We start from the raw sequence: 21180 nt of genomic DNA on the forward strand, positions 1-21180 counted from the left end.
ACCGGAGCCAGTGGACTCCCTGTGCTGCAGAGTGCGCGCCCGGTCTAGTGGGGGGGAAGGGGAGGGAGTGGGGGGAGAGAGAAGGGGGGCGGCCAGCGCTTTAGCCGGACACTCACCACGCGGCCCCGACCGCCACACTGCCTGGTACCCTCACTCCTTCTCTAGACTAACCAGTCCTGATATACTGTAAAATGGTTATATTCCACCTCCTTCACTGGTCACACCCAACAAAATTAATTATACAGCAGACAGAAACAATCACAGAACCAGACAGTGACCATGCAAATAAACATACAAAACAATACAGAAGGGAGGATTTCACAACTACATCTATACAGACATAAGGGTTTTCCAGCTGTGTCTATTGATAAGTGAGTTCTTGCCAGACAGGATGCTACCAAACTAAGTTTCCCTTTCTCTGGAGGTGATGGAATATCAGGACAGGATTGTATTCCTAACAGCCCAATTGCACCTTATTTCAATGTGACTAGTTGGGAATGTGAGGATGTGACCATACACTTCCCAGCTTATGGCTGCCTTTGTTGCTTAGCCGAAGAACCAGGCCTCAGACTGTCACAGTGAGAGAAGGCCATTACACAGACAGACAGTGATTTTTTATTCTCTCTTTTATATCTTTATAACTAGCTAAGTGATAAAAATACACCTAAATTCTTAAAGTACAGGCCTCTGCAGACAGGCCTGAATCTCTGTATCCTAACAGTCCTCGAGGTCAGGCAGCCTCTGGGTAAGGGGATGGGGACTCAGATCCTTTCTACAGCCAATTCCACCAGGGTCATGTATAAACCAGGGAAGTTCCCCACAATAGCCAGACCAGATGCCCCCTGTACACTTGTGCTCTGTCTTCATTGCTTCTCTCTCTCACTTCCCCCCACCTCTGCTGCTCCCCCTCTGGGCTTTCTCAGCACCTGGCCCCACAGCACTTCCTGGCAGCCAGAGACACTGTGTTCTAGGCCTGCTCCTGTGGATGTGGCCTCTCTCCTGCTTGCTAAGGAAAGGAACCTTTCCAGGAAATGGCCCCAGCTTCTGGGAATCCCTGTGTGGCTGTGAACAGCGTTTGGCTCCTGGCACACAAGGCAACTTAAAAGCTGGGTATCAAGACAGGGGCTTGAACCCTGGACCCTCAGATTAAGAGCCTGATGCTCTACCACCTGAGCTACCTGGGCTTGTTAGGAAACATCTTCACCATTCACCACAAGAGTGATTATCCCAGTGTGCAGGCAAGAGTGAGCAGGCAGGCAAAAGAGAGGCAAAAAAAGTCCCAGGAACCCCTCCTCTTTTTCTGCACAGCCACTGCCTGGCAGCAGGATTCCTCCTCCTCCTCAGGGAGACTAAATCTCTGTGTCTAGACAGCTGGTCCATCCGCTGCACCTCAATCCCCAATGCCCGAGCCTCCCTGCCAAAGCCCTGCACCTGGCTCCATACAATTAAGTCTCACTTGTCGCTGGGAACTTAACTTCTTGTGCCCAGAGTGTCTCAGCCCCCTCAGTAGATGACCTGAGAAACATCAGCAGCCGCCCTGCATGCTGGTCTGTGGGTGGCCTTCAGTGGGGTTCAGCACAGCAGGGAGCAGGCTGGCCCTGTGGCTGTCTGCTGGCCACACATAGGCATGGTCCTCTCCTCCTCTTGCCCTGGCCTCTGTGGCTTTTAAGCCTTCCCTTGGAGCTGTCAGCACCAGCCGCCTCTGCTCTAGGTGCCCAGAGGAGGAGAGGTGCTGGGCTCCCACCTGCCCAGCCCTGCTTCCTTCAAGCACAGTGGCAAGTGCCAGACTTGTGGGCACCAGGTGAAGCCGTGAGAATCCCAACCCTCAGGTGTCAGTTCTAGAGCCCTGACCCATCCAGCAGGAGGGGAAAAAATGGCTCTTGCAGAGCTGGAGACAGGGAAGTGGAGCAGTATGAGCTCAAGGGCTTTACCACAAGGTCCCACTGAGATTTAAACTCAGATTGCAGGATTCAGAGTCCTGAGTGCTGCCCATTACACCATGGGACCAGCTCCTGCTGCCTTCTCTGGCCATCAGTGACCCTCATGGGGCCGGCTCATGTAAGGGACTGTTGGCCCCTTACTAAAGCTTAGTGGGGGGGTTTGGTTGGCTAGTTCCCAGTCCCAGTAGAAGGGGAAAGGGCCAATGGGAAATCAGGACCCTGAGACTGACAGTCCCCTGGGCAATGGGGAGAGGCCAAAGCTCCAAGTTAGCCGCACTGACAGGCCAGGCAGTGTAATGAGGAAGTCACCAGGCCAGGGGGTCCCATCCTCCGTGGGAGCTGGCCCTGCCTGGGCCAGAGTGGGGCAGAGCTAAGGAGAGAGCAGGAGCCCGAGAAGAGCCGGGGAGCAGAGCTGCGCAGGTGTAGTGCCAGAAACTGCTCCCTGTAGGACTTTGCTACCTGCAGCAGTTACTGAGACCTAAGGTTTTTCTTATTTGCTGACTTGTCCTAATTGGCTAAAACTTGACAGTGGTGGGTGATGGAAGCATAAAGGCTTCATCCTCCAAACGACCCTGCCTGGTGTCCATCTGTATCTATTACCTCTTAACACAGGATTGTAAAAAATAGAGTGAGGTCATTTAAACATCATTTATTTTGCAGCTTCATTTACTATGCTAACAATGTAGCATCCTGACACCGATACTTCTGCCCATGTGACCTGTAGGTTGGATTCATTTTAGTGGGATGTGGGACATGTGGAGGATAATTTAAACTCTTAATTTCCTTAGGGTTTCCCTTCAATATACTTCTCTGCTGGTGCAATTTCTGACCATTGCACATCTATTGTATTTATTACAATAGCACAAGTAAGTCACACAAGTGACATAGTCTAAGGGCTTGGCTACACTTGCAAGTTAGAGCCCATTAAAGCAGCCCCGGGTGCCCTAACTCCTGAGGTGTCCACACTCGCAAGGCACATGGAGCACCTGGGCTCTGTAGGTGGAGCGCTCCTGGTAATCCACCTCCATGAGAAGCATAAAGCTCGCTGAGCCCTGCTGAAATACCCGGGCATCAGTGTGGATGACGTGTTGCGTCACTGCACTGTGTTTGGCCTCAGGAAATGTCCCATAATCCCCTGAAGTCAAGTGCCCACTCTGGTCATTGTTTTGAAATCGGCTGCAGGCATGCAGATATCCCCTTTCAAAGCTCCGTTTCTGACAGCCGGCTGCTTATCTGCTCTGGGACAAAGCAACCATTAGTGTGGAATGCTGCTGCTGTTGTGAGTGTGTATGAGGGGAGGTAGGGGTCTGCTGCTGTCTGAACACACAAGACAGCATGCTGACACACTCTCAGCCCCCCAAACACACTGTCGCTCCCCCCACGTTCACACAACACACTCCCTGTCACACTCCACCCCCGTCCCCCATTTGAAAATCACGTTGCAGCCACTTGCACACTGGGATAGCTAACACACTGCACTGCTCTCTGTGGCATTGCCAGAGCTGCTAATGTGGCCACTCCAGTGCGCTTGCAGCTGTCAGTGTGAACACACGGCAGCGGTTTCCCTGCTGTGGTTTAACTCCCAGCGCTCTACCTCTGCAAATGTAGCCAAGCCCTAAATTTCCCAAACCAACCGAACTCAGTAACTGCCCTCCACCACCACATGCAGGGAGTAAGGGCACCGTGGAGCACACGCCGCACTTACTGGCACAGCCTTGTGCATGCTGGGGTGGCCACCTCCCCATTGATGAGACCTGGTCCCACCATCTCCGCGGAGCTCCAGTCTGCCCTGCTGCCATCCCTGTCTGTGTTGTCTTCTCTAGCAGTTGACTGGAAGGTGAGCACTGGCCGCATGCCATGTAGCCGTGTTGTCTCAAAGGGCGAAAGCAGGAGGAATGATGCCTTCATAGCCCACCTAATATTCCATAACATAGTTAAGGAAAATATTTCTCAATGAATTCTCAGTAAAAGGTCAGTAGCAGCCAGTGTCCGCATCAGTGTACGAGCATTGGTATTTTCTTGAAATTTGTCAGACCAACCTATCTAACACCTAACACACATTTGAAGTTCTTCTTTCACACTGTTGCTCATTCTCAGGTTCTGCTTTGTCTCCAGACAGATCCATTCTCTTTCAGGACAGCCTTGTTCTTTCTGTCTGTGTCACTCACTGAGGTGTCGGAGTAAACACTCCCTTCCTTCTATTCTCAGCCAACCACTAGTTTTAAGTGTTTGCTACTGATAGGTCTAGAAAGGATTTGTGAAGTGGAAGATGCTGTTTCTGGGGGATTGCTCCCAAGATCCAGTACTTTGGGTTTAAACGTCTCCCAAATTCCTTGGGGAAAATAACACCAGGGCTTTGTTGCAATATACAAGAAAGAAGGAGTTTTGCCACCCCAGATGGGACTTGAATCCACAATCTCTGGTTTCAGAAGCCAATGTCTTGTCCATTAGGCCACTGGGGCCCTAAAGAGCAGTAGAAAGAAGGATGGAAATTCCCTCTCAGGATTGCACATTCCTCATTCATTCAGCAGCCAAATACCCATTTAATCGCCTTACAGAAACATCTGCACCCCCTGGCAGCGAGGCACCTGGGCAGGTGGCTGACAGAGCTGAGCACCACCTTTCTGCCAGCCACCTTTAGAGAAGAACCCCACCCTGGAGTCACCCCTCCCTCCTTCAGCACCTCCACGGCTGTGGCTGTGAGTGGCAGTAGGATGATTGGGGGCGAATCCGGTGCTGGAAGGGGGGTAAGGTCGGCCTGTAAGGAGGAACCAGGTGGGGCAGACCCAGGGGGAGGCTGTGGGCTGCTGGTCGGTTGTAGGGATCTGAGCTCTAGATCAAAGCTGCACAGTGACCTGACACCCACTGTTATAGGGCCGACATAGTGACCCCCTTACTGGCCTCAGTGAGCCCCAAACCCTTGTTACTAAGGGCATTGAGGAGTCTCTGTCCTTTAATAACTTCTGGGAGCTCCCAGCAGGCTGCGGGCATCAGCCGCCTCCTGCCTCACAGGTTAGACTCTTGGTGCTGTGCCCGCCGCCCCCTCGCTTGCAGGCCCAGTGTAAGAAGCAGGAGGCCCGGTGCTGGCAGAAGAGGGTTTTGATTAATCGAGCTCTGTGTGATGGGCACAGGACGCTTCCACTCAGTAGCACAGCTGGGGGGAGCAGGGAAGCAGCTAAGGGCGCCGGGTTCCTCTGGTGGGGGGGTGGAGCAGCCGTTCGTTTTCCTGTTCGCACTCCTCTGTGGTGTGAAAATCGGGGAGGGGAGGCAGAAGCCCCACTTCCCTCCCGAAATGACGTCCAGTGGGGGAAGCCAGGACAACAGAGTGGGGTGGCAAGTGGTGGCCAGACTCTCCCCACGCCACTGTCCCCCAGTCCCCTTCCACCACCAGGTCAACCCGGGCACTAGGGCAGGAACAGGGTGAGGCAGCAGGTCAAGCTGAGCAAGGCAGGCAAAAGCGAGTCTTGTCTTCATGGGCACCTCACAATGACGTCCTTTTTGTGTGCAACTTCTGCAAAAACCATCACGGACAGAGAAGCAATAGGCCAAAACACTGCTTTACAGCTGCCAAAGTAGCTCAGTTGGGAGAGTGTTAGGGCTTGTCTACACTACAGGACTATTTCGAATCTACTTAAGTCGAATTTGTGGATTCGACCTTAATAAGTCGAATTTGTGTATCCATACTAAATACACAAATTCGAACTTCTGAGTCCACATTCACGGGGCCAGCTTCGACTTTGGAAGCGGTGAACTGTGGGATAGCTTCCCACAGTTCCCGCACTCCCGCTGCCCATTGAATTAGGGATTTCCAATGCATGCTGGGGAAAAATGTGTCGAGGGTGGTTTTGGGTAACTGTCGCCATTGAACCGCCAATCACGCCTCCCTGTCTTCCTTGAAAGCGCCGGCGGAAATCTGTTCGCGCCCTTGTCTGGTCGGTTACAGCGCGGACACCACAGCACTGCGAGCATGGAGCCCTGCGATCATCGCTGCACTTATGGCCGCTGTCAACTCCTCGCACCTTATCGTCCACCTCTTCCACAGTCAGCTGCTGAGAAACCGGGCGAGGAGGCTCCGGCAGCGCGGTGAGGAGAGTGGCGCAGACCTCTCACAAAGCAGGGTACGCCGGGCAGTGGAGATCATGGTGGCAATGGGTCAAGTTCATGGTGTGGAACGGCGATTCTGGGCCCGGGAAACAAGCACGGACTGGTGGGACCGCATAGTGCTGCAGGTCTGGGATGACACAGAGTGGCTGCGAAACTTCAGGATGCGTAAGGGCACTTTCCTTGAACTGTGTGACTTGTTGGCCCCTGCCCTGAAGCGCCAGGACACACGGATGCGAGCAGCCCTGAGTGTGCAGAAGCGAGTGGCCATAGCCCTCTGGAAACTTGCCACGCCAGACAGCTACCGGTCAGTAGCGAACCACTTTGGCGTGGGCAAATCTACCGTGGGGATTGCTGTCATTCAAGTAGCCCACGCAATCGTTGAGCAACTGCTCTCAAAGGTAGTGACTCTCGGAAATGTCCAGGTCATCATAGATGGCTTCGCCGCGATGGGATTCCCAAACTGCGGTGGGGCTATAGATGGGACTCACATCCCTATCCTGGCACCAGCCCACCAGGCCAGCGAGTACATTAACCGAAAGGGCTACTTTTCAATGGTGCTGCAAGCTGTGGTGGACCATAGGGGACGTTTTACCAACATCAACGTCGGGTGGGCGGGCAAGGTTCATGACGCGCGTGTGTTCAGGAACTCTGGTCTGTTTAGACGCCTCCAGGCAGGCACTTTCTTCCCGGACCACAAAATAACAGTTGGGGATATGCAGATGCCTACAGTGATCCTCGGGGACCCGGCCTACCCGCTAATGCCCTGGCTCATGAAGCCCTATACAGGTGCCTTGGACAGTGAAAAGGAACTCTTCAACTACCGGCTGAGCAAGTGCAGAATGGTGGTGGAGTGTGCTTTCGGACGTCTCAAGGGGAGATGGCGGACCTTACTGACTCGCTCGGACATCAGCGAAAAGAATATCCCCGTAGTTATTGCTGCTTGCTGTGTGCTCCACAATCTCTGTGAGAGCAAGGGCGAGACCTTTTTGGCCGCTTGGGAGGTTGAGGCAAATCGCCTGGCTGCTGTTTACGATCAGCCAGACACCCGTGCTGAGAGAATATCCCAGCGGGAAGCGATATGCATCAGGGAGGCTTTGAAAGCGAGTTTCCTCGCAGAGCAGGGTAACCTGTGACTGTCCACTTGATTTTAAGAGAGCCTGATCATAAACCAAGTTTCCCCCACTTCCGAAGGACGTTTTAAAACTAAGGACATGTTTTAGTAATTAATAATAAATCTTTTGTTGACTTTGCATTTCTGTTTCTTGGTTGAAACATGGAAGCATTCTGTGCTGGGTAAGGTGTGCACTGATGGGTGGGTTTGCAGGAAGGGGCGAGGGGTGCCGTCTTTGGATAGGGGTTAACATGACGGCTGTGGGTTTGGGCGTTGGAAGGGGTGAGGGGTGTGGGGAAGGGTGTGTATCTGCCCCTGGATGAGGTCTCTTTGGGGCTCAGGCACCGGGGAGGATCGTGACTACGGTCCAAGTGCATGTGAAGGGAAGCCTGCCTTTACATTCGGGGATGGCAGGCACCAGGACCCTGCACAAGCATACACATCAAGGAAAGACCCGGGGCAGCATACACCACACAGACTGTCCCTGGTGCCTAGTGACTGCAGTCTGTGTGTGCCCTGCAGTTGACCCTGCAGCCAAGTCTGTAGCATGGCACTGTGGGCTATGCACTGAAATTACAATTCCCACACACACACACAGAACAACAGAAAGTCTTCTGACACCAGAAACGTGACGGAAACAGTCAGTAACACCAAACCGCTTTTAATAATGTAGTACACAGTGGGGGGTTTGAACTTGGAGTTGGGACTGGTTGATGCTGTAAGGAAAGAGCTTGTACAAATTTACAGCGCAAGAGTTGTCTCGAACATTATCGGTGTGCTGCGGTGCAGGGACAGTTCTCACGGCCCCTACCGCCCCTCCTTCTTGTAACTTTGGGTGAGGGGGGGACAGGACTTCTTGGCGTTGGAGGGCGGTTGCAGATGCACTGCAGGGGGGCTCTCTCCTCCTGCCTGCGGTCTTGCAGAACATCTACAAGGCGCCGGAGCGTGTCCGTTTGCTCCCTCATTAGACCAAGCAGCGTTTGAGTCGCCTGCTGGTCTTCCTGCCGCCACCTATCCTCCCGCTCCAGGTGTGTGCGATGCTGCTGACACAGGCTCTCCTCGACTGTCTCTGCTCTGCCGCCTCTGCTCTGGAGCTGGCCATCAGTTCCTGGAACATGTCGTCCCTAGTCTTTTCTTTCGCGCCTAATCTGAGCCAGCCTCTGCGAGGGGATGCCGGGCAGTCTGGGAAGGAGCCAAGCTGTGTGATGCGAAAAAGTAGGTGATTTCCTTGAACAAATACATGTTTGCCAACAGTAAACACAGTCTAGTCAGTTTCAGTTAAGAAGACCAAAGAGGGAACCAAGTCTCAGGAGATCTCAGAACTAGTCCGAGATTTCGAATACGCCTCATTGGCGGCGCCATTGCACTGATAGCGCACAAGCGAGGAGAGACAGCTGCATCCCTCTTGCACAAAGTCCTGGTAAGCCTTACAGTACAGAGTGCTTATCAGTTAGTGCTTAGCTGTGCTCTCCGCTGGAGGCAATGTGCAAAGCAGAAAAGATTACCATTTTGCGGCACCTCCCGCCAGTGAACGGGAAAGATCACTGTATGCTTTTCCTCTGTGGCCTCCAACACGTGGCTGTTATGCGAGGGTCATTCTTATGCAAAGTAAAAGTCTGTTAAGCGAGGGTCATTCTTATGCAAAGTAAAACTCTGTTAAGCGAGGGTCATTCTTATGCAAAGTAAAAGTCTACCATTCACAATAGTAACAGTACACTAATTCCACTAATTAGATGCAGCACTTCCACAATGGCATCACCCTGAGGCGTGTCAGGAGGACTCAGAGAGAGCGGTTGCTCACAGAAGCCCTGCACAGACCAGGACCATACGCTGCCATGCTCGTCGAGGCGATGGTCCCCCTTTACCTGAGGATGGCCTGGCGCGGAAGAGTGTGCTTCAACGGAGCACCCAACAAGGCACCTCTACCAAGGAACCTCCTGCTGAGGCTTTTCCAGCTGCTCTCGGAGAGCTTTTTTGAACTGTCCCCAGAGGACTATTGCTCCATTCCTATGTGTGTAGACCTGCTGTTTGTATAGTTTCATATTTAAAAATGTTTATATAGTATTTCTATTTTTTATATATATCCCTGTTTCTTAAAAAAATAAATGTTTCCTGTTTGTAGCACTTACCGCCTGATCCTTCCCTGATTCCGAGTCCGGTTCACGGGCGGGACGGTTGGTAGGGGATCTCTGTGAGGGTGATGAAGAGATCCTGGCTGTCAGGGAAAGCGGAGTGGGTTCGATGTCGCCTGCGCCGCCCTCAAAAGACCCTTCCTCATCTTCCCATCGGCGAACAGGGAGGAGGAACTGTCCCGCACACTATTCCGCCCTCGGAGTCCACCGTCACTGGTGGGGCACTGGTGGCAGACCCACCTAGAATGGCATGCAGTGCCTCGTAGAAGCGGCATGTCTGGGGTTGGGCCCGGAGCGCCTGTTTGCCGCTCTGACTTTTGATACCCTTGTCTTAGGTCCTTCACTTTCACGCGCACTGCATCGCATCCCGGCTGTATCCTTTCTCTTTCATGGCTTTAGAGACCTTCTCGAAGGTCTTCGTTCCGCTTGTTGGAGCGCAGCCCAAGAGCACAGACTCCTCGCCCCACACAGCGATCAGATCCTGACTTCCCGGTCAGTCCATGCTGGGGACCTCTTTCTATTCTGGGATTGCCCAGACTCTCTGCTGGAGAGCTCTGCATCGTTGCAGGTGCCGCGGAGCTCGCCCGATGTGCAACCAGAACGCCAGATTCAAACCGCCCAGACAGGAAAATGAATTCAAATTTTCAGGTCATTTCCTGTGTGGCTGGCCAGAGAATCCAAGCTCGGACTGCTGTCCAGAGCGCCAACAGAGTGGTGCACTGTGGATAGCTCCCGGAGCTGCTAAGTTCGATTAGCATCCACACCAAGCCCAATTCGAGCTAGCAAGTGCGACTTAGCGTTACTCCACCTGCCGGGTGGAGTACCAAATTCGAACTAAAGAGCCCTCTAGTTCGAATTAAATGGCTTCCTGGTGTGGACGGTTGAGCGTTAGTTCGAATTAACGCTGATAAATTTGAATTAAAGTCCTAGTGTAGACCAGGCCTGACTGAAAATCTAAAGGTCCCTGGTTCAATCCCAGGCTTTGGCAGGCCTTTGGATCTTTCCTTGGGCAGGGGTGGCTTGTTTTCTGGGAGGCCAGCAGCACCTTTATCTGAGGCAAGTACCTGATTTTGAGCTCCCAAGCAGGATAACAGAGAGCATGGGCTTCTTCCCCTAGTTGGCCCACCTGACCTATAACGATGAGAAATGGGAGCTGTCTTTCCCACATGACTTATTTGTCGACCCCATCCCCAAGCCCAAGCTGGCATAGCTAGCGCAGACTGGGCAGTTCATTGCATGAGAGACACTGTCCCAAAGCAGGACTAATGCTTAGAGCTGGTTATCAGTGATTTCAGATCTGCTGGTCTGCAGCAAGACTCTCCATTAAGTCTTAACCAGCTCTGTTATTACACAGGGAAGAACAAAAGGGTGAAATGGGGCCTGGAACCCTTAAGAAGAATCCACCCCACCAAGTACAACACTTGTCGCTCTCTGCTCTCAACCCCACTGAGAATGTTTTGGGGTCACTCCTTGCCTGTATCAACCTAGGGGTTTTGGAGAATCCCTATTAACAGGTGCTCCAGTGGCACAATTGGTTAGTGCACAGTACTTATAGGGCAGTCCTGAGAGGTGCTATGCTGAGGTTGTGAGTTCAAACCTGGCCTAGAGCACTGGTTTTCATTAACCAAGTGGCTTCACCCCCTTATTTACTCCTCTGGAATGTAGAATTCCAGCCCAGGGGACACTGAGGCAGGGGAGGAGTCAAAAATGCCCCCTTCACTTATTACCTCCTCTCCAGAGTGCAGGTCAGAATCTACAATCCTTTCTCCCCCACCAGCCCCTGTGCCAGGATCCCTCAAGCAGAGCCTGGAGTCCTGCCCATCCTTGACCCCTGAGCCTGGAGGGAGAGAAGCAAGGAGCCATTGTTAGAGGGCTTTCCCTTCCCCTGCCCACTTCCCGCCCATCTCCTCATTCCCTTCATGGACCCCTGGGATGTGAGTAATTCTGTATTTGAGTGGCTCTCCCTCCCGGCCAATGAGCTTGGCGTAGACTAGCAGGGAGGGAGGAGGAAAGGGATTGTGCTCCAGTGAGAGCTCAGAAAGAAAGGTGCAGGTCCCCCACTAGAGCCCAGCCCAGCAGAGCACAGCAGAGCAGAGCAGGCTGGAGAATGTGTGTATGGGTCTGACTACTTCTCCCATGCTCTTCCATTTGAGCTAACTTCCCCCAGCTGTCGCCAGCCTCCCAGTCAGCGCAAGGGGGAGAAGGGCCGGGGAGGAAGAGCTTTGTGCTCCACAAGGGCTGGCTTTTTGGGAGGCCAAGCGGGTAGAGGGATGGAGGCCACTGGAGGAGCTGAGCCGGCTGACTGTCCATGGCTTCTAAAAGAAGGGCAAGAGAAGGTCCTGTGGCTGCCTTGCTGCTGGAGAATGCGGGCGTTGATCCCACTGCCTCTCGCATGCGAAGCGAGTGCTCTGCCACTTCAGCTAATTCCCCTACCTTGGCAGGCTGTGTCTTGATCCATCCATTCGATAATGGAGGCCACATCGTTCCCCGCGCCAGCCGGTGACTCCTTCCAAAAGGGTCAGGCAAGGGAGCATTTCCCATAGGGCGGCTAGCTCAGCTGGTTAGAGTGTGGTGCTAATAACACCAAGGTCATGGGTTCAAGCCCCATGCTGGCCACTGTGGGAGGGAGAGAGTGGCTTCTGGTCTTCTGGCTGACTGCTAGAGGTGGCAGAGGCTAAAACCAGATTTCCCTCTAGGCTGAGCTTCAAAGTTACAAAAAACAGCACTAAAACTCCCTCTTATCATAGGGAAAATTCACACGCTAAAACAAAAAATAATCTAATGCATTTCCTTACCCTTACTTACAATTTTTGTAATCTTAGATGCTCATTTCAGGTATGTTTTCAGGAGATGTTTTTCCTTCCTGGTCTCTCTCTCCATCCAGAGAGGGAACAACAAAAAGAGTACAAACAACACCCCCCCCACCCCCACCCCTGATTTTTTTAAGGGTTCAGTCCTGAACAGGACAAACGTATATATTTGAATTTGGCAAAAGAAAGCTTCAGCATCACTGGCATGACAAGCGCAGAGCTCAGAGTCCTCACTGGAACACCACAGGGTATGACATTCTTGGCAGAAAGAATATACACATTGAATTTCTGGCAAGGGACACCCAAAAGAGTCTTGGCAGGACAAAGGGCCTAGGGTTCATTCCTGGCATGACAAGCATACGGGGATTACATTCCCCACAGGGAGACACACAGCTTTAAGGGAACACATGAATTTGGTAGGGCTCTACTAATTAGTCTTAGCTCCAACACTCGCAATCTGATGACCACGCCTATCTTAGCAAGCAAGGCTTTCTTAGCTGATCACTATTTTCTAGCCCTCTGGTCCCTTGACCATACTCTGGACTTTGGGTCTGGAAAAGAGCTGGCAAAAGCCATAAACCAGGTTGTTATATAAACTGCACACGGCTTCGGTGGAGCTCCGGGAGCAGCGGACCTCCTCAGGCATGCCTGCAGGTGGTCCACCGAGCCGCGGGATCGTGACAGGCAGAGCGCCTCCCGTGGCGTGCTGCCCTGCTTGAGGTGGCGAAATGTCTAGAGCCACCCCTGCTTCACATTCAGTAATGTCAAAGTTCTTGGTTCAGGCTTGTAGCAGTGATGGAATAAACTGCAGGTTCAAATCAAGTCTCTGGAGTACATCCACAGCTGGGAGGGGTCATTGAGTCCTTTGTAGAGAGCTTCAGTTTGTAGCAAAGTCCTCCGAGATATAAAGCAGGATTGAAGACAAGATGGAGACGAGGCATCAGCCTTTATAGTCTCTGCCATGTGGTCTTTGCTTTCTTTATCCAGCATGTGACATAGAAAACCTTAAAGTTCTGTCCATAGGCAGGTCCCTGCAGACCTTGCTGAGGCACAAGGCGTATCTGCCTTCTCTCAGTGGGTCGATTGTACAGCTGATGGTCCTTAATGACCCATCAAGCAGGCTAGACAGAACTGACACCAACTTGTCTGGGGTGTTCCCCGGAAGCAAAGAACAAGTTTGAAATACGGGCAGCATAGAGCCAATATTCATAACGTCAACTACAAAAATGATAGCATCCTTATAAGCAGCCAATCATAACTTCTCCATAGACCCCTTACACAACAACCTTTCTACCATATTGGCTGCAAATATAGAACAGTGGTTGCAACGGTGATCTATACAGTTACAGATTATGTCAATAACGTCACAGGAGGTGACACGGCATCAGTGAGACTGATACTGGAATATTGCCTCCAGTTTTGGTGTCCTCATTTGAAAAAGATGTTGTGAAATTGTAGCTGGGGCAGCAAAGAGCCACCAAATGTTCTGAGGGCTGGAGAAAAATGCCTTCTAGTGAGCTATTGAAAGAGCTCAATCTGCTTAGCTTATCAAAAGAAGATTGAAGGTGACTTCATTGAAGCGTTGAAGTGCCTTAATGGAGAGAAAATATTCGGTATTAAAGGGCTCTTTAATCAAGCAGAGAAAGGCATAACAAGACCCAGTGGCTGGAAGGTGAAAAGAGACAAATTCATATTACAACTAAGGCACAAAAATTCAACAGCGAGGATGTTTCGCCACAGAAACAAGCTATCAAGGAAAGTGGTGGATTCACCATCTCTTTATATCATTCAATGTGTTTGTCCCAAAAGTAGCTATTGTGTCATATAGGAGGCCTCTGATATGCAGGGGGTCAGATGAGATGCTCTAATGGTCTCTTCTGGCCATAAAGTTGACAAATTTCTGAAAACTGAGGCCTGGTCTACACTAGGACTTTAATTCGAATTTAGCAGCGTTAATTTGAATTAACTGCACCCGTCCACACCACGAAGCTATTTAATTCGACATAGAGGGCTCTTTAGTTCGACTTCTGTACTCCTCCCGACGAGGGAGAAGCGCTAAATTCGAGATGGCTATGTCGAATTAGGCTAGGTTTGTATGGAATTCGACCTTAGTAGCTCTGGGAGCTATCCCACAGTGCACCACTCTGTTGACGCTCTGGACAGCAGTCCGAGCTTGGATGCTCTGACCAGCCACACAGGAAATGCCCCGGGAAAATTTGAATTCCTTTTCCTGTCTGGCCAGTTTGAATCTCATTTCCTGTGTGGACATCGTGGTGAGCTCAGCAGCACTGGCAACGATGCAGAGCTCTCCATTAGAGGAGTCCAGGGAATCTCAGAGTAGAAAGGGGGCCCCAGCATGGACTGACCGGGAAGTCTTGGATCTCATTGCTGTGTGGGGCGATGAGTTCAGGTATTCGAGCTGCGCTCCAACAAACGGAATGCAAAGACCTACGAGAAGGTCTCCAAAGCCATGGCACTCAGAGGATACAGCCGGGATGCAATGCAGTGCCGCGTGAAAGTCAAGGAGCTGAGACAAGGCTACCAAAAAATCAAAGCAGCAAACGGACGCTCCGGAGCCCAGCCCCAGACATGCCGCTTCTACGAGGCACTGCATGCCATTCTTGGTGGGTCTGCCACCACTGCCCCACCAGTGTCCGTGGACTCTGAGGATGGGATAGTGTCGACGGCCAGTTCCTCGGCGATGTTCGCAGACGGGGAAGATGAGGAAGGAGATGGGGCAGTCGACAGCGCCACAACGCTGATTTTCCAGACAGCCAGGATCTCTTCATCACCCTCACTGAGATCCCCTACCAACCTCCCCAGCTGTTACCCCGACCCTGAATCAGGGGAAGGATCAGTCTGTAAGTGCTTTAAACATGTTAACATTTATTTTTAATGGAGCAGGAATAGTTACTAGTTGAAAAGAAGGTCAACATATATGGGGATAGAACAGAAATCCTCTTGGGATATCTCCGAGAAACTCTCCTGGAGGTAATCGAAAAGCCTACGCATGAGGTTCCTGGGGAGAGCTGCCTTATTGGGTGCTCTGAAGTAGCACACTTTTCCGCGCCAGGCTTTCATCTGGTACTCCGGGACCATTGCCTCAACGAGCATGGCAGCATAGGCCCCTGGTTTGTGCTCGCTTTCATGTAGCATGCGCTCTCTATCTCTTTCTGTGACCTCCTCAGGGTGATCTCGCTCAGAGACTCCTGCATTAAATTAGAGTAAGTTGTTTACTATTAGTATTGGGAGTGCTTCACTGTTCCTTTGCATAACAAGAAGCGTCACTTTACAGCCACGTGGTGGAGGCTGCAGAGTGTCAGCATACAGGGATCTTTCCCAGGGAACAGACGCGAAGGTGGAACAGGGGCAGAGTTTATGCTTTCAGGATTGCCTGCAGCAAGAGGACAGTGGTATACATTCACTTTTAAGCAGCCAAAAGTCTTTGGCTTACTATGCCTGGCTGCTCCACGGATTCTGCTGTCCTGCCCCGCTTGTCTGATCTGCAGTGCAATACCCCAGGCAATGAAAGCGAATTCCAAAAATTTGAACTGTCCCTGAGTGAGTGCGCATGAGATAGGTGGTGTGCATGGTCTTGTTCACAGAGACTGACTAGACTATGTTTCTTCTTTGCAAAAATCAAGTCTCAGAGGGGTAGCCGTGTTAGTCTGATCTGTAGCAACAAAGAATCCTGTGGCACCTTATAGACTAACAGATGTTCTGCAGCATGAGCTGTGGGTGACTACATCTGAAGACTTGCATCTGAAGAAGTGGGTATTCACCCACGAAAGCTCATGCTGCAGAACGTCTGTTAGTCTATAAGGTGCCACAGGATTCTTTGTTGCTTTGCAAAAATGTATCTTTGTAAGGAATTCAAAATGTATCTTTGTAAGGAATTCACCCTTTTTCCCATCACACAGCTGCAACTGTATCCCGACCTGCTCCAGCATGCCCTCACAGAGGCTGGCGAGATTAGGCGACGCAAGAAAAGACACGGGACGAGATGTTCACTGAACTTATGGGCTGCTCCTGAGCCGAGGCGGCCCAGCAGAGCCAGTGGAGGGAGAACCTTTCCCAGCAGCAGCGCCACACAGCGAACGGGAGGACAGATGGTGTCTGGAGGACCAGCAGGCGACTCAAACGCTGCTTGACTAATGAGGGAGCAAATGGACACACTCCGCGCCTTGTGGATGTTCTGCAGGACCGCAGGCAGGAGGACAGAGCCCCTGCACTGTATCTGCAACCGCCTCCCCGCCACAAAGTCCAATACCCCCCTCACCCTAAATAACAAGAAGGAGGTGCGCCAATGGCCGTGAACACTGTCATTCCACCCCAGCACAGTGCTCTAGTACCAAAAAGCACTCATTCGCTAAATTTTGAGAAGTCCTTCCCTTTCTGGGTCACCCAAGGCCAAATCCCAGTTTCATCCCCTAACTGTGTAGTTGATTATTAAAAATCGTTTGCTGTTCATTACTGTTTCCATGTTTCTTTGAAGAAGACTTTGTGTGAAGCGGGGGGAGGGCTTTGGTAATTGCATAGCACAGTCACCATTACCAGGGTACAGACACGGGGGCAGGATCTACAGCAGGTCAGCAGGTCACAGCACACAGTGTCACACAGCAGGTCTCACACACACAATGCAGTCACTAGGCACCCTGGTCAGTCTGACAGTAGAGCAGCTCCCTGCAGAAATGCTGTCTGCTGCCCCAGGGTCCTAGCGCCTGCCATCCACAAATGGCAAGGCAGGCTGCCCTTACCCTGCCCTTCCACCATAGCCCTGAGCCTCCAATGCCCCAAACCCTCAGCCCCAGCCAGAGCCCTCATCCCTCTACACCTCCTCCCCCTTCCCACACACCCCGCACCCCTTCCTACGCCCCCAGCCTAGAGCCTGCACGACTCACCCCAACCCAGCACACCCAAATGTAACCAACCTCCCCCCAGTCCTCCCCCGCCACAAGGCCACATAGCCCCTGCACACAGAGTCCCGAAAAGGAGGGATGGCAGGCTCCATTGAAACAACCAGTCCGGCACTGCAGACTGCTCTAGGAGCAGGAGCCTGTCATGCCTCGAGTGCAGAAGCGGTGTTAACATCACAGCACACCCTACCCACCACAGTCTGCGTCTCTGTTTCAACCCTTTAATGTGAATTCATTAGTAAAGAAAACGTTGTTAATTAACAATATTCCATTAACTTTATTTTTAAATGTGTGTTGGAAGGGGGGAAACGTGGTGAACGGGGTATGTAACCACAAAAGAAAGTCAACAGTAACTGAAATAGGCAGGTTCAGCTTCTCTGTAAAGAAACTGAACAGTCACAGGTTACCCTGCCTCTGAGGAATCTATCTTTCAAAGCCTCTTGATGCACAGCGCTTCCCGCTGGGCTCTCTAATTGCACAGCTGTCTGGCTGAGCGTAATCAGCAGCCAGGCAATTTGCCTCAACCTCCCATCCCGCTATAAAGGTCTCCTGCAGCCCTCACAGAGATTGTGGAGCACACAGCATGCAGAAATAACAATGGGGATATTGGTTTCGCTGAGATCAGAGCGAGTCAGTAAGCTCCTCCATCTCCCTTGAGACGTCCGAAGCACACTCCACCACCATTCTGCACTTGCTCAGCCGGTAGTTGAAGAGTTCCTTCTCAGTGTCCAAGGCACCTGTATAGTGCTTCATGAGCCAGTGCATTAGCGGGTTGGCTGTGTCCCTGTGGATCACTGTAGGCATCTTCACATCCCCAACTGTTATTTTGTGGTCCTGGTAGAAACTACCTTCCTGCAGGTGTCTAAACAGCCCAGAGTTCCTGAACACACACGCCATGAACCTTGCCCGCCACCCGATGTTGATGTTGGTAAAACGTCCCCTATGGTCCACCAGTGCTTGCAGCACCATTGAAAAGTAGCCCTTTCGGTTTATATACTGGCTGGCCTGGTGGGCCGGTCCCAGGATAGGGATGTGAGTCCCATCTATAGCCCCACCGCAGTTTGGGAATCCCATTGCGCGGCCATCTATGACAACCTGGACATTTCCCAGGTCACTACCTTGAGAGCAGGAGCTCAACGATTGCGTGGGCTACTTGCATCACAGCAAGCCCCACGGTAGATTTGCCCACGCCAAAGTGGTTAGCTACTGACCGGTAGCTGTCTGATGTAGCAAGTTTCCAGAGGGCTATGGCCACTCGCTTCTGCACACTCAGGGCTGCTCACATCCGGGTGTCCTTGCACTTCAGGGCAGGGGACAGCAAGACCCCCAGTTCAAGGAAAGTGCCCGGACGCATCCTGAAGTTTTGCAGCCACTGTGATTCATCCCAGACCTGCAGCACTATGCGGTCCCACCAGGCCGTGCTTGTTTCTGGGCCAGAATCGCTGTTCCACAGCATGAGCATGACCCATTGCCACCATGATCTCCACGGCGCGGCGCATCTGCTTTCTGAGAGGTCTGTGCCACTCTGTGACTTCATGTCCTCACCGCGCTGCCGGAGCCGCCGCCCGATTTCTCAGCATCTGACTGTTGAAGAGGTGTACAATAAGGTGCGAGGAGTTGACAACGGCCATAAGTGCAGCGATGATCGCAGCGGCTCCATGATTGCAGTGGAGTGCTGTGGCGTCCGCGCTGTCACTAACAGGAAAAGTGCGCGAACTGATTTCCGCCGCGGGAGTGACGGTTGAATGCTGACAGTTACCCAAGACCACCTCGACACAGTTTTTCCCCAGCAGGCATTGGGGAAATCCCAGAATTCCAATGGGCAGCGGGAGTGGAACTGTGGGATAGCTTCCCACAGTCCACTGCTTCCAATTCCTGACGCTGTCCCCGTTAGTGTGGACTCACAAAGTCGAATTAGTGTCCTTAGTGTGGACGCACAAATTCGACTTTGTAAGGTCGATTCTACAAATTTGAATTAACTTATATCAAACTAATCTGGTAGTGTAGACATACCCTAGGAAAGTGTAACATAAGTGAGAAGAAAAAATCTTTGTTACTTCCCTGGTGGTCTAGTGGTTAGGCTCTGGCACTTTCACTGCCACGCCCAGGGTTCAATTCCCAGTCAGGGAAAAGTGACTTTAAATCAAAACTGCTTCAGTTATTTTTCACTTACAAAATAAACAAATCCATGTTTTTTTCCTGATTCCCCCATCTTCCCACGATTCACCAACGAAAGCTTATGCTCCTGTATGTCTGTTAGTCTGTAAGGTGCCACAGGACTCTTTGTCTTTTTGAGGCGAGTGCAGCTTGCTTGGGATGGTGCTGATGATGGATAGAAAAAAGGCTGGAGTCAATGACTGATGAGACCACAGAAGGGGAAGGGGAATGGCAGCCCCACAGAAGGTCCTGGGTGCTCTGATGCCCCAGTTATTGCACCCTGGCCTGTCACAGAGAGAGAAAAGACCCAGTGGGACCCAGCACCCCTACAGTGATCCCATGGACAAGAACCTGGCTGGGAGTGGGGTGAAGGTTCCCTCTGGGCAAAGGGGAGCTGAAACCCCTCAGTGTCCTGGAATTTAAGCAATGGAAGCTTCAAACCCTGCAGGGGTGGGGGCTGAACCTTCAAACCCTGCAGGTTGAACCAGCCCAACCTTCAGCAGAAGGTTGGGCTGGACAGGGGAGGCAGGTTTGTATAATTTTTGGTGGTGCCCAGAATGGGACCAAGTCCTGCCCCACACCCCACACACACCTGCCTAAGGCTCTGGGGTGGAGTTTGCTGAGGAGGGAGAGGGGCTGGGCTCTGGGAGAGAGTTTGGGTGCAGGGGCTGGGCTCAGTCAGGAGGTTGGGGTGGAGGAGAGTGTGCAGCTGTGGGAAGAACAACTTGGGATTGCTTGGGAAGCCACCTTTAAAAACACAAGTGTAACATCCTAGTTACATTTTAATAAGACTAAATTAAATGGTGCAGGACAGAGCCAGCTACAGTCTATTGTCCTGGACAATAGGAGCCATCAAGAGTCCAAACCACTATTAATGGCCCACAATTTGCATCATTACAACAGGACCTCAGAGTTATAGTTCATATTTCTAATTTCAGATCCAAGAATGATCAGTTCATACAAATAGGATGAACACACAGAGTAGATTATAAGCTTTGTAATGATACCTTACAAGAGACCTTTTGCATGAAGCATAGTCCAGTCACTTTATATTCACACTCATTAGCATATTTTCATAAAATCCTATGGAGTGCAACGTCACAGCTGGGAAAGGGTTTTACTGCGGCACCTGGGAGCAGTTGAGTTTCATGTTCAGGCTGTGGGATGAGTTCCTCCAGGTTTCTTGTAAGCACACAGGACCTTCGCGGGTGCTCGATACAGGAATGGCCCAGACATGATAAAGTGATGGGAATTGCATTTTCCTTTTTTATTTCTGTATTTCCAATGACATTTCTGTTTGTGATTTCGTTTTGTTTTGTACAACTGTGTTTTCTCCTGGATTTGATATTTAACGAAAAAAAGAATAAGGCCTCAAGGCACCAGATGGAGGAGCAGGCTGGGGTTAGGACTGCTAAGAGAGCGAGAGTAGCAGGTTTTCTGTATTGTTTCCTGCCCTCATTTTTCTTGACTAGTTTCTGTTCTGTACAAAATTTGCCAGTTTTTCACATGTGAGCCTGGCTAGCTCAGTTGGCAGAGCTTCAGACTTTTAATTTGAGGATCCAGGATTCAAGTCCCTGGTCAGGCAAAGAAACACTTTCCCTCCATGACACCCCTGAAGAATTTCAGAAGGACTTTCCTTGACTTTAGTTTTTCCTTTTCAGGACATGGCCTTTCCTAGGAAGGGCCCTTTACTGCCTGGGACTGAAGGTGCTACTGCCTCACCTGTCCACTGGCCTCACAGTCTGGAGGAAGAAAGGCCTCTGGGCCTGCAGCAAAGTGCTGGGTGCTGACTTTTTGAGCAAATGCAGGGCTGGTCACAGAGGCATGTTCCCACTGAGTCCTCCCTGCCAGAAAAAATTGTCCCCACAGACAGGGGTGGCTCCAGGCCCCAGCAAGCCAAGCGTGTGCTTGGGATAGCAAGCCACGGGGGGCGCTCTGCTGGTCGCTGCGAGGGTGGCAGGCAGGCTGCCTTCGGCGGCATGCCTGCGAAGGGTCGGCTGGTCCTGTGAC

The 21180-nt window shown here is 51.6% G+C and overlaps 2 non-coding genes across 2 annotated transcripts; one reads left to right on the forward strand and one right to left on the reverse strand.

Moving 5' to 3' along the window:
* Positions 1 to 1935: 1935 nt before the first annotated feature.
* TRNAQ-CUG lies at positions 1936 to 2007 on the reverse strand. The gene has a single exon. It is a non-coding gene; the product is annotated as a tRNA-Gln (tRNA).
* Positions 2008 to 11829: 9822 nt separating this feature from the next.
* Positions 11830 to 11903, forward strand: TRNAI-AAU. The gene has a single exon. It is a non-coding gene; the product is annotated as a tRNA-Ile (tRNA).
* Positions 11904 to 21180: the final 9277 nt, after the last annotated feature.

This window comes from Mauremys reevesii, unplaced genomic scaffold, assembly GCF_016161935.1.
Source record: "Mauremys reevesii isolate NIE-2019 unplaced genomic scaffold, ASM1616193v1 Contig51, whole genome shotgun sequence".
Lineage (NCBI taxonomy): Eukaryota > Metazoa > Chordata > Testudines > Geoemydidae > Mauremys > Mauremys reevesii.